Source organism: Artemia sp. Qi Xiang Cuo, chromosome 7 (assembly GCF_049724085.1).
Source record: "Artemia sp. Qi Xiang Cuo chromosome 7, ASM4972408v1, whole genome shotgun sequence".
In the NCBI taxonomy this organism is placed as follows: domain Eukaryota; kingdom Metazoa; phylum Arthropoda; class Branchiopoda; order Anostraca; family Artemiidae; genus Artemia; species Artemia sp. Qi Xiang Cuo.
The window spans coordinates 49,426,960-49,440,898 of NC_142800.1; the positions used below are offsets into that span (position 1 = coordinate 49,426,960).

The 13,939-nt window shown below is 36.8% G+C and overlaps 1 protein-coding gene across 1 annotated transcript in view; it reads left to right on the forward strand.

Moving 5' to 3' along the window:
* Nucleotides 1–13,939, forward strand: part of LOC148950370 (uncharacterized) — a 186,788-nt gene that overhangs the window by 123,165 nt on the left and 49,684 nt on the right. The window lies entirely within an intron of this gene.

Genomic DNA, 13,939 nt, shown 5'->3' on the forward strand with positions numbered 1-13,939 from the left:
TATGTGGATCTCATACCTCCCTTTGTTTGTTTGTAGAGTTTTGCTTTTGGCTAAACAAGTTTACGGGAGGATCACAATTATGTAAACTAAAATTAATTTTTATGTGTTAAATACATTTATTAATACTTTGAAGCGAAAAACTTTGGTGTCAGTTTTGAGAACACTAGGGCCTATAAGTTTTTTTTCTATTGGTAATTTAGCAGATATTTCGAGAATTTGAGTTAGCTGTAAACGCACGTAAAAAATAAAAACAAAAGTGACTCTGTTTGTTGCCATTTTATTTACTATTATAATTAATGTGACTGGAATACTGAAAAGAAAAGTATACAATAAGTTGTTTTCAATGCCCTTTGTCGTATCTGGACTTTTTTTCTGATTCTATTCTCTAAGAAGTGTGAAGCTTAGAATTATAATTTGACATTCGCTAGTGTAATTTTTACAGCTGATAAGTTTTTGGCCCGTTTGTTGTTATGAATGAACTTTCTATAGCTAGACTGCAGGTTTGAAAAACCCATTCTTGTTTTTGCCAATTAAAGAAATTGCTTCCTCTCTTTATAATAAGATTGAATTACTTCTTGTATATTTCTTTGACAACCTATCAACAAAGAAAGTAATCATTATGCTAGATAGTTTTTTATAAGCTATTTTACATTATTAAGTACAATCCTTAAATAATGAGGACGCTTTAAGGTTCCTTCACATTGAAAACGTAAGACTTTACCTTACGTTTAGTCCTAAGGTTGTTACGTTTCATGTTACGGGTCTTACGTTGATGTTCCTTCACACCGAAAATCTTCCCTTCACACTGCAGCGGCAATTTTCAGTGCTACCCATGCAAAAAAAGTCGTTTTCTTTGTTGTGCAAGGAAGGGGGCTGTAATTTCCCTATTCTAGGTTTTTGACCATACTGATTCCAACGGTCCACTTTTCATTTGTATCTGATGCCATTTTAGAGGGGCTTTAGCCTTTTTTTTAAATCACCATAGATTTCTTTTCGAAATTAACTTTTACTTTTAAGAAGAACCAAATAATAGTTACCATTCCTGAATCAGTGTCAGATGGAATTTTTTTCACTAAGTATTTTTTTTCTAAACGCGTTTTTTAACTTTCGGTTACTATGGGCTGCAGTTTGCTCTTTAGTCGTCCCTGTGGTTATCCCAGTTCAACGTTAAACTTCTGAAAGTGAACACTGGCACAGGGAATGGACACTGCATGGAAGTTTCCAAATTTCTTTATTTCTCTTAATCTCTTTATTTTTTTCTTTTGTTTCAGTTCTATGGCAGACATGTCTTTTTACACATTTTTAATAACTTTATGTTAAAAAGGGTCTCTTTACGTTGTTTTTTCACCATATCCCATAGAATTAAGACACCTAATTATAGCTATTAGATTTTTTTCAAAGAAAATCTAAATCCAGTTACTACATTTCCTAACAAAGCCATAGAAATGTCAAAACTATTTTGTCATATCATTTTTTTACTCTGGTACTAGTATTGTTATTGTTAATTATTTATATTGCTGGAACATTTGTTTTTTTAGACCTACTAGCCATTTTTTTCATATAATTCAATGCTTACCTTAAATAGAGAAAAAAAAGCTTTATAAAGTTGGTCTATAAAACTAAAAATACACTGAATGATTAAATTAATTTTTTAATTGCCTTCATAATCTCTATCTGCCACTCTAACTTTGAGTTATCTGGTACTTTATTCAGATGAGATAACAGTGATTGTAGAAAGTACTGCTCCAGATCATGCTGGTCATCACTGTTTTTTTTTTTTCGTCAATCGCTTGCTGCTCCTTCAGGTCTGTTTGATCTCTAGAGCCTGTCTTTGTTCTATTATGAGTTTGATTTTGGCTTGTTGATGCATATATTTGTTGCCTACTAGAAGCTTGGGAACTTGGTATATCTGTTTGATTGTTAATGAGAATTTCTTCACTAGGGGTAATAATATCACCATCATTCACCTCAACATAGTAATTTAATTGGCTGCTAACTGCAGCATTTGAAACATATTAATCAGGAGATTTGGCGAAAGTACATGTTGTATAGTTCAAGGGATTCTCACTAGAGACACCCCCTACACGCTCTGAATTAATTTCCACTGATATATTCTCATCTTGAACAGTGTTCCCTGTTGTCTTACGGTTCCTTTCAATTATATGTTAAGAAAGTAAGTTCTTTCTTTGTACAAGCTTTTGGTCTTCTGGCTTTAAGCTTACACTAGCACCAGATCCACTTGTAGATCTCCTTTTTTTTCTTTAGGTTCACATAGTGGTCTCTCAGGTTTTCAAGCTACTCCATCTTTTCATAAACTCATTAACTAGAAAAAAACACAATGATTACTAAATTTTTCAATTTTTAAACTTTAAACATACTCATTTTACAGTCCAATTTTTATTGCAGCTTATTCGTAAAATATGTTGTGGAGATTTAGTTAATTTTTATCCTCTATAGCAAGACCTCCATAGCTGATTAATTCTATGGAGCAACAAAAAAAGAATTTTTTGGACCACACAAAGTCAAGGATCACTTAGAAAAGAAGTAAAATTTACTGTGCCTTAAATCAAATTTATTGAAACAAGTTTTTTGCCTACACCCAATTATAAAACATTTGTTAGGGTACTAACTGAATTAATATCATTTCTTTGCTACTACAATACTTCAATGCATAAATACTCAATAGACTGTACTGTATTTCCATTTGTTTATCAAAGTCGAGTGTCACTTAAAACCTGTTGGTCATGGGCCAAAACACCATGCATATTCAGTGTTCTGATTGAAAGCTTTAAAATACAATACAATTTGTTGTGTTTGTATCAAATTTTAAGGTTGCTTTGGGTCCAACTAAAGTTGGTCAATATCAACTTTTACTTCAAGACAATATCCACACACAGGTGTCTGGGGAAATGGTGACATTGTCTTTACTATTCTCTTTTTTTCCTTCTTTTCAAAGTTCATATTTTTCTATGACATTTTTCTTCCTTTCAGACAAAGTTCTTAAAGATCACACATTACAATCTAATGACCAAAAATTAATTCTAACTGTGTCATTCAAATCTTTGTACTAAATGGTTTTTTCCTTCATTTAAATTCTTACTAATTTTTGGTAGTTGATATATCTTTCTGTGTCAACAAATCCATATAAATATATTTCAACACCACAGAAAAAAATGCTGTAGCCTACTGTCAATACGCTGTCTGTTTTGAATTCCATAAATATAATTTTCACATGAGTAGAAAAGGGGGTACCAGCACTGATTGCACATAATTTATTCAAGGATTATCGATCGAGTCTAATGGGGTCAAGGTCAATTGATTTGTTGTTGTTCGTCTGGGTGTAATGACTCCAGGGAGGAAGTTCGCACATGCGCATTAACGGGGAAGAGATGTATTGATATAGGACTCGAGGTGGAAGTGAATTTCCGAGAACTTGATTTACATTATCGAGGTGGGGAATGTATTGATGCGATAACGGGAACATTATCGTGTCTTTCTCTAAGCCAATCAGGGAAGTTATGTCAGGTTTCCCATTACATCACAATTTGCCCTTGAAATTTTTTATATAACGGACGCGTTGTGATTAAACTTTCATAAAGTTCTAAGACACCATGGATAAAGCATTGGACATTATTGACTTGGAAGCTTTGGCTACATTGATTTATAATGTGAGTTCAGTTTAGTTCAGTGAGTTCATAGTTTATTTCCAAATAAAATCATTTTACATAGTCACCCCTCCAGTAAATTCAAATTCAGGGATATACCCCCCCCTCTCTCAATACAAACTCCACTATATAATGTTTATACTCGATAGAAAGCGTAAAATACGCTCTTTTTCCATTACGTAAACCCCATCCTCCCTTCCCCCCTGTTTACGACTTTAATTCATTCATTAGAAATAATTCTTTTACTAAAAAAAAATTTCATTTCCCATCATGTATTTAAAATCATCAAATAGAATATGCTCTCTTTACGGTCAAGACAAAACCGTGTGTGATTAAGGCTTTAATCCTCTTATGAGAGGGGAGCTGCATAGACAACCTTCGCGTGGAAAGAGAGATTATTGTTAATTAACCTTTGTATGGTTTAAATGCTTTGCGTAATTCTATGTTGTCTGAAAGAACTGAGAACAAATTGTCTGCAAAATTAATATAGATATTTAGGACACTGGAATTCTATGTTCTATGTAAGAGTGAAACGAGTTATTTCCAAAATTAAGGTCTAACAATATTTTTAGGACATTATGTAAAAGGGGGGAAGGGGCAATGCCTCGCTTCTAACACCCTCATTGTAAGGTGAAAACAAACTGTTTCTTCGCGTGAAGAGTAAGGGGGGCGGGTTTAGGAAAAAGATACATAGCTATATTATACGTAAATTGAATAGGATTTTTACCTACGATCGTAAATTTTAAGCCTATAAGCTGTGTGTTAACAATCTTTTTTTCTATTTTAAAGCCTATAGACTGCAACATTAAATTTTTTTTTCTAAATGGTAAAAATAGAAACACTGATTTCTATCCTAAGGCTACAGACTACAGTTTGTCAAGGGAATTATTTTTCACAAGTTGTGCAATAAAGACGTTTGATTTCTAAGCCTAGTATATTTCTTGCAAATTTTCACTGTTTGCTTTGCTGAAAGGGGGGGGGGGAGGCTTCTTTGCGATAAATGCTTTCTAGGAAAAATTCGGGTTAGGGGGCGGGGGTGACTAATTTTTCATTTGTAAAAAAAGGGAATCATTTTTCCATACTCAATTTTTTCTTCTTTTTAAGGACAATTATGAAGAATGCGTGCCCCCTCCATCAAAGAGAGCAAGAGAGGGTGAGGCAGTTCCTATGCAGTATGGTCAAAAACCAAAAGGACAATGGGCCACAAGGATGGAGAACCTCGCTGTACAAGCCGTAATAGCTGAATCATCCAGGGGCACGCTTTACCAGCCCTCTGTATCCTCCATGCAAGCTGCTTCGCCAGGGCCTTCAAGAACTGCCACGTCTATTCCAAGGTCAGGAGGTTGCCCTCCAGCATGCTTTGCCAGGGCCTTCAGGCACAGGAGTGCAGCCGGAATATAAAAATGTAAGCATTTTTACCTGGTTTTAGAAGTATCTACCTATTTCTTCCAACTTTTTTTAAGCCTTTTCTTTTCACCATTTTTCAACACTGTAAAAGTGTGTCAGATATATAAAAATGTTATTTTCGCTATAATCCCCCCCACACCCCTTGTTTTAAATTTCACTGCTCCTTCCCCTCAGAGATACCCAAATATAATTTTTTTTTTTTTTTGCTTGTCAAAGAAACAGCTCCTTTTTAATCTTTCTTATTTTCTCTGCCTTCTGCAGGCATCTTCGCTATTTTTCAACCTCAATAATATTTTTGCTAATTTCTAGTTTACTGTTAGAGTCTTTTATCTCACCATTTGAAACTAATAATGCTATTTTTCGCTAGAATATTATAGTTTTAAGGGACAGAAGTAAGCCCTTTTTAGACCATTCTTTTCAACACAGTAAAAGCGTGTCAGAGATATTTTTCTCCTAAAGGAAATATAGCGTTCCCCCTTTTAAATCAGATCAATTATTGCATACATTCAGCCTACTGAATTCTCACAGTAAAGCCAAAAAAGGCACTACATCCCGGGCACAATTTCCCCATAGCAAAATCTTTGCGAAATAAATTGCTTTTATTTAAAAACATTTTTCTATCGGAAAGAGTTGTATATGGCAGGAAGGAGTTAGGCTATCAAGTAAAGACCCCGGTTTTTTTTCAAACCAGATAAAGAGTCTTAATATGAAATATTTTTTTTGATGGGATGTTTGAACAAATTAAAACCTTCTATATCATCTCTTAGATTGTATAAAGGTGGAACTTTCAAAATATATATAGAGTAGGGAACCAAGTGCTACTACTAAGCGTATTTTAAATAATAATCCAATTTTAAAAATAGGGATGATTTAGACACTTTGAAAATAAGCTATTTTCTTTTATACGCTGTATTGGTTCCTTATTTGCCATCCTCCTCCTCATTGATTGGAGAAGGAGAAGACGCGCCTCTGGATCTCTCAAACAATTCAACATGGAATATGAATTCAATAGAAATACCAGATAACATTGACAATTTTTATCTGATTTTTTTAATGTAGATAATAGCACAGTTGAGCAAGGGGACTTGAGTCCAAGCACCTTACAACTTTTAGATGATTTTACCAATGAATTAACAGGGAATCCTCCCCCCACTGATTACATACTTCCACTTCAATCGAATAAAGTGGCATCCCATAGCCCTATTACTGAACAATGTGGGGGAGGGGGTGGTGATAATATACAAGAGGGGGGGGATGAAATGTCTTCGAACAATCCTATTGATGAATAATGTAGGGGAGGGGTGGTGATAATATACAAGAGGGGGAGGGGGAGGGTAATATCCAATTTACATCATTTCCTGACTTTCAGCTCTCAAACACAATTTTAAATACGATAGTTGTTTACACTGCAACTTTTGGTGATCCTTTTAATTCAATTTTGGGTGGTAATTTTGTGTTTGGCCCTGTAGAAATTGTTCATGAATATGTAGATAGAATTCGTGCTCTGCTAGAAAACCAAATTCAGTTGTGGGGAGGTAGGGATTCAATTAAGGTTTCAATTGTTTTAAAGGTGTTTTATTTAATTGAGGGGAAAAGTGAGGTTTATCATCACTATGTACACACCGAGATGCGAGTGGTCTATCCACATTTAGAAAATTTTAGGGTGTTTTTATGGATTGGATAGAGCATATTGTTACGCATCTCGAGAATTATAACGTAAACGGAAGTGGATCTGTAGTTCTTTATGTTGAAAATTTAAGCGTTAATATCGGTAAATTTAAAAAATATTTTATTTTAAGAGGGGGTGGGGAGATGGCTACAGTTTTAAAATATAATCCAGATTAAGAGGGTTGTAAAGGTGTTCAGCAAATCTGTTTTGAAGAAGATCAAAAATGTTTCATGTAAGCTTCCCTCATATCAACATTCGAGCCTCTAGCACGTCACACTACCAAGACGAATTCAGACGATTTGGCTGTACATGGGATGGAGGGGTCTAATTTTCCTATTGTAGATTTCATTTTGTTAGAAGGGAAATACCTAGTAACGCTCATAACCACTGAAATTTTTTAAAGGGCCGATGCCCATTTAAATATCGGCGTTATTGTGGTTCAATATGAAACTGAATTTAAGAATGGGGTTCGTCCTAAAAAGAAGGGGGTGGTGTTCTCAGTAAGAGGCCCGTCGATTGATCTGGTGAAGCACTGGGTTTGGTTGTTGTACACACCACCTAGTGACCCCAATGCAATTGGCCATTTTAATCCTATTACAGACCTCAGTAGAGTTCTGGGAGGGGGTAGGGATCTAGGGGTACGTTTCTACTGTTCAACATGCCTGTCACAATTTCGTAGCGATAAAAAACTACGGGATAACATGAAGCATTGTAGACGGCATGACTACCAGTCAGTGGAAATGGTTTCAGGGGATAGGGCTATTTTACGCTTTAAAAATTTTCAAAACACCCTCCTCCAGAGCAATAAAATCTCTTTGGATTGTGAAGCGAAGCTAGTGGAAGTGAACGATCTTCGATTTCCAAATCGAATGAAAGAACATGGAGCTATTGCAGTTTCCTACACTCACGCGATAAGAGACAATTCTAACACTATGCAGCAGTTAGAAATAGTTGAAACGTTGGATGAGAAAGAGTGCATGGTCAAGGCATTGACTAGATTAATTAGCACCGCTAATGGCGCTATTTCTCGTTTGAGAAATACCCATTACCCACTGTTGTTGTCTGCAGAGGATCATCTCGCGATTAAAAATCAAAAAATATGCTGGGTTTGTATGGAGGAGTTTGAAGAGGGGGATACGGGGAACGGGACAAGAGGGAAAAGAAGGGGGCGGGGGACGGGGAAAGTCAGAGACCACAATCACTTCTGGCAGGAAATATCCTCTGGGGGTAGTAACTTTAGAGGGATAGCGCATCAATCATGCAACGTGAATGTAAGCCAGCAGTTTTTTATTCCAGTTTTCATTCATAATTAAAATTATGATTTAAAATTTATTATACCGGCATTAGCGCGTATGCACAGGGAGGGAGGGGGAGTAGATAGTCCATGGGTAAATATTTCATTTACCTATAACCTCATCCCCAAATCAGCAGAGAAGCTGGTGCTTCTCGAGTTTAAATGGCAGGTAGTAAATAATGGGCATACGTGCTGGAATAAAATCAGGTTTTATATTCTTTTAGTTTTTTTCCCAAGGCATTGAGTCAATTGATTCAAGTGCAGAAAAGTGACAATTTTGATAGTTTTCCTTTGCTTAAACAGCACTTTCCAGACAGTGAAATGTATGACCTATTGACATGTAAAGGTGTATATGCATACGACTATTACTGTTCTGGCGCTCGCTTAAGCGAGGTGAAACTGCCTCCAATTGAAGCTTTCCACAATTCACTCACCAACAGTGAATGCACTGCCGAGGAATATGAATTTGCCAAGAAGGTGTGGGCTAAGGGGAATTGTAAAAATGGGTGGGATTATTGTAGACTGTACTTGGCCAGTGACGTTTTAACTCTGTTAGATATTGTCTGCAAGAACACAGATCAAATCTATTTAGAGTTTGGACTAGGTATAGGATATTATTTTTCCACGCCACATTAGGTGATGGACTTGATTTTAAAAATTAGTAGGGAGGAAATAGGCTTAATAATTGATGTAGATCAACACCTTTTTGTAGAAAGATCAATGAGGGGTGGTTATGTTTTTCATGGGGATCGCGTTTTGACAACAGATCCAAGCGGACAAAACAGCAACGGTGCAGAGTCAAGTGCAGTGTTCTTGGACATGAACTTATTGTACCCCTTGGCAATGTCTCACTACTCTTTGCCGTGTGGGAACTATAAATAGCTTGAGAATCCTTGTGAGTTCCCCGACATTAACACCGTTGAGGACAATGGGCGACGAGGAGGGTTCTTTACAATTGATGGTCACATTCCATTGGCGGTTCGTGATTCAGTCAGAGATTTTGTTTTTCCCTGTATCAATCGACCAGTGACCAGGGACTCACTGAGCCCCTAAAAGCAATAGTTGGTTGAGGATATGGGGATGCACTGGACCCCCTCTAAGCAAAAACTTATTGCAGATCTGGACCCTAAAGAGAATATCGTTGTTCATCATGTGCTTTTGCACTGGATGGTGAACAATGGTTTCAAGATCACCAAAATCAATAGGGTCCTGCAATTCAGTCAAAACCCCTATTTAAAGATGTTTATTGACACCTTTGTTGATAAAAGCTCTCGGGCAAACACCAAAGTAGAGAAGGAAATGTACAAGCTCATTCTAAATTCAGCGTTTGGAAAAATGTGTGAAAGCGTACGGAACAGATCTCGATGCGACTTCGTGACTGACCCTCAAGAGTGTGCACGGATTATTGCTGACCCCAATTTTACAACGTTCACGAGCATAGAGACGGTCATGGTTCTTCTACACAGAAAAAAGAGAAATGTGGTGCTGAACAAGAGTATAGCAGGAGGTACTTCAGTACTTGAAATTTCCAAAAAGCTTATGTTGTCGTTTTTTACAATTTTAGCAAGGTGCAATAGCCACGGGAGGGGGAGGTTCAAGTTTACTATGGGGATACAGATTCTCTGCTGTTAAAAGTAAAAACCGGGGATTTATTGGGGGAGTTAGAAAATTGGGAACATATCAGCTCGCGGATGGATTTCACCAACTGGAATCCGTCCCTTTACCCCGAGTTGGTCAAACGTCAGGCCACCAACCAACTACTAATGTTAAAATCAGAGACGGGGAGTGATTTGTGATATCGAAGGGGGTGTTCCCGGGTCCTAAAGTACATTGCGTGGAAACTCATAACAGGGATGTAAAGCAGGCGTGTAAAGGGGTGCCTACACATTTTGTAAAGAACAATTTCAACATGAGTGTGTCCAGAGACTGTGTAGAGAGTAGCCTCGTGCCGAGAGCACAAGTGCTTGCAATTCGCTCTCTACAGTATAAAAATTATACTGTAAGAGTGGAAAAGAATGCAATCTCATGTATATCCGACAAAGTCTTTGTGCTCGAGAATGGTGTAAGTGTACTCCCCCATGGCCACTACCGTATTTCAGACCGGGTTGAATGCATAGATTATCGCAATCAACTTGGCCTGGATAAATTAACCTAACCTAAGCTTTCATAAATTAACCCAACCCTAACCCAACCAAACCTAAACCTTTCATGAATTAAATACTCTAACCTGTAGCAGCAGCAGTGACGACGACTCGTGTATGCAGTTTTTTCCACAGCGATCCCGGGGGGTGGGGGGTCCCGCCCGCGGCCGGCTTTCGGCCCAGAAGGTGTATCCTTTAAATTCATAGTGTTCAACTTTGCTATTTTAAGTTCACGTTCGTTTTTTTTCAAGTGTTGTACAAAAAGTGCTAATGTACAAAAATGTGTGTGTGTGCACAAATAGTGGTCTTGCTGGACAAATAGTGCTTTTTTTATGACAATAAGTGTTGTACATAAAGTGTCGTTGTTCCTGATGAACAAAAAGTGTTTTGATAATAAAAGTTGTTCTTCATGTTTGAACAGAAGTGTTTTTTTCATGTTTGAACAAATACAGTTTTTGTTCTTGTTGAACAAGAGTTTTTATATCGAATAAATGAATGAAATATTGTTTTTGTTGTTCTTGTACTAAATAGATCTAAGAAAAAATTACTACTTATTCATTGGACAAGTATGGTTTATGGTTAGTTGTAGTCTGACTGTTGTCAACAGCAGCAGCAGCACTATGTATCAATTTAAAACACCATTCAGGTCGTTTCTGTGTGGTCCATCAATGTCAGGGAAAACGAAACTTTTAGGTACTAAAATTCAAAGTTATAAATAAGTATTTTTGGAAAAACCAAAGAAAATGCACTATAGCTAAAGTATTTGGCCAGAGTCCTACGATCAAATAAAAGCTATTACCACATCTGTACCAATAAAATTAATATGGGGACTTGATGTTTCCAATAGTATTGAACCAAACTGATGGTTGATTATTGATGATTTGGCTGAATCCATTGAACAGTTCTCACAGGAAATGCTGCAGCTGTTCACCGTTCGCTCTCATCATGAAAACATTTCCATAACCCTAGTTCTACGCAACCTGTTTCATCAGAGCAAATGTATGAGAACCCTTGCTTTGAATTGTACCATCTATATTATCTATCGAGTTGTTCGTGATTCTAGCTCGCTAATAACTCTCAATAAGCAAATATACCCCGGCGAACCCAAATTTCTGCTGTCAGCGTACACTCAGGCGACAAATAAGCCCTACGGCTACATTTTGCTAGATCTTAATCAGAGCACACCCGAGGATCTACGTGAAGTCACATATATTTTCGACAAAGAAATTACTGTCTATCTTACGGTGAACAAAAGAAAAAGCTATTAGTTGCCATTATGACACTGAAGAAACTACACGAACAACGGCATTTATTTTCCGTTTTAGGCACTTCAAAACCTCCACTCAGGAAGACTACTCTCAAATATGGTGTTGACAATGATTTCATTAATTTAATATCTGAACTTTGTTTAAATTTAACTGAGGGCAATGTACACTTGCCAGAAGGTGTTAGACAACAGACAAAGCAAGATCGTTCCACTGTACGCGCCTTGGCTTGTAAAAACAAGGGAAAAATTTTTTAAAGAAAGCGTCCCCTTCAAGCGGGCGGTAGCTTTTTTACACTTTTACTGCCGATAATTGCTGGACTTGTGAACAGTTTTCTCTAGAGAATGGCTAAACCCTATAAATTGACACTATTTGAACTTGTCCTCTCGCCTGTGGAACATTTTGAAGACAATCTAAGCAAATTCATTAATGATGAAAATATTGCCGATGATAAAAAGCTGCTTTTACTTCAAGGTGCATTGTGACGTGTGGATAATCATAGACCTTATCGTGAGAAATCCACCGCCATCATCACAGATCACTCTAAACAGGAAAAATCTCCTGAAGATTCTGTGCAACCGAAGGAGAAGGAATTGAATTCTATAGTGACAACAATTGGAAACCTATTGCCAGTGACCTATCGAGAACAGAGTGAAAGAGTATTAGCATATCTCATGTTGGAAACTGATGATCAAGTCCAAGTTGACAGCGCAGGGAAACGAATTATAATTCAGGGAAAAGGTTATAATCTAGTTGATTTAATTTGTGATATGGTGACGAATCGTAAAGGACTTATCATTTGAAAATAATCTATACACCTTTCTAAATGCATCAAACTTCCCCAAAAGTCTTATTGGCAATAAGGAAATTCTAAAGAAACTAAGAGAATATAGTCCTCCAACAACACCAACACAACCACCACTTAAAAAAGAAGAAAATTAAATATTGGAAAATAGTAGCAGCAGCACCAGCAGCAATGATTTTATAACACCTGTGGCTGCTAGTCAAAAGCGAAGACGGATTGATTCACCATCCAATGCGCAAAAGGGAAGTGGTCGTTACACTGAGTTTTTGCTTTCAATAAGGATGAAGTTATGAAATATTTCTATAAAAATTTCAGTGAAGTAGGGAGTCTAGCTACCCCCTAACGCTTTCTAAAGCTGTCTCTGGCAGCACATTAAAAAAAGAAATAAAGTATCTACAGAATCAACCGAGGTACTCTCTGCATCGGAATCGCAGGCTTCGTGGCAAAAAATATCGACAAACTAAAGCCTTCTTCCCTCTGCATATAATGCAAACTGATCTTTTAACTTTAGACACGATTCAACGGCGTCACAATGCACCCTACAAATATATTCTAGTGGCAATCAGTGTCTTTAGTCGCTATGCCTATGCCATTGTGATGGCATTGCAATCAGAGAGAGGTGTTGAAGTTGCTCATGCCTTAGAAAGTATTCTTGAACAGGATTGCTATAGAAAAATTCAATCAAATCGCGGTAGCGAATTTGTTAATCCTCATGTACAAAAGGTTCTATTGAAATCTAATACAACACTTTATCATAGTCACAGCCCAATAAAGGCTGCATTGGCTGAACGATTGATAAGAACGATTTGTCTATTAATTTCAAGATATTGTACACTGAAAAATACACCTGCTTTTATTCATGATTTAGATAAGATCATGTAGATATGCAGCTAACGACCTCATCATACATCGTCCAACTCCATCATTCGGGACGTTCATTGTAGTGAGAATACATTTGATGTTTTTCTAAAGCAATAATCCAATGGCAATGAGAAGAAGAGAAAGAAGAAGAAATTCAATGTTGGTGATACTGTTCGAATTAATAGAACCACCAATATTTTTGAAAAGGGAATTAATTATGGAGCACCGAACTTTTTATAGTGTCCAAAATCCTGGACACTGAACCCACAACATATCGGCTGCGAGACACCAAAGATGATGAGATTCTCGGTATTTTTTATGAATATGAAGTACAAAAAGTTAGAAACACTAGTAAAATTTATCAAATTGAATAAATATTAAAGAGTCTTACTCGTAGGGGCCAGAGAAAGTTGCATGCTCGCTGGCTAGGATACAACTCTAATTTTGATTCTTGGGTCAGTGTTGAAGATGTTGACAATGCCCAATGATTTTTATGTGACTCATGTACAATGTTTCTGATCCTCTCTACAATGATTTGAATAAAACAAGTGATTTTTGGACGAAACTCTCCCACCATCAAATTTGATGGCACGTATGAGGTGGCTCTTGTCGATCTCAAAAATACATCCGATATCCTGAGAAAAGATCGCAAATATGAAATAAAAATTAGACCCTATGATTGGCCGCCACCCTGAGGTGATCAAGAACAAATTCAAAAGATCAATTGGATGGATTATCCATATATTGAATTACCCTATGAAGAACTCACCTGTATGAATGATTTATGTCGTTCTATTAATAAAAGAATTTCCGCTCGTAAAAAAGGAGCTTT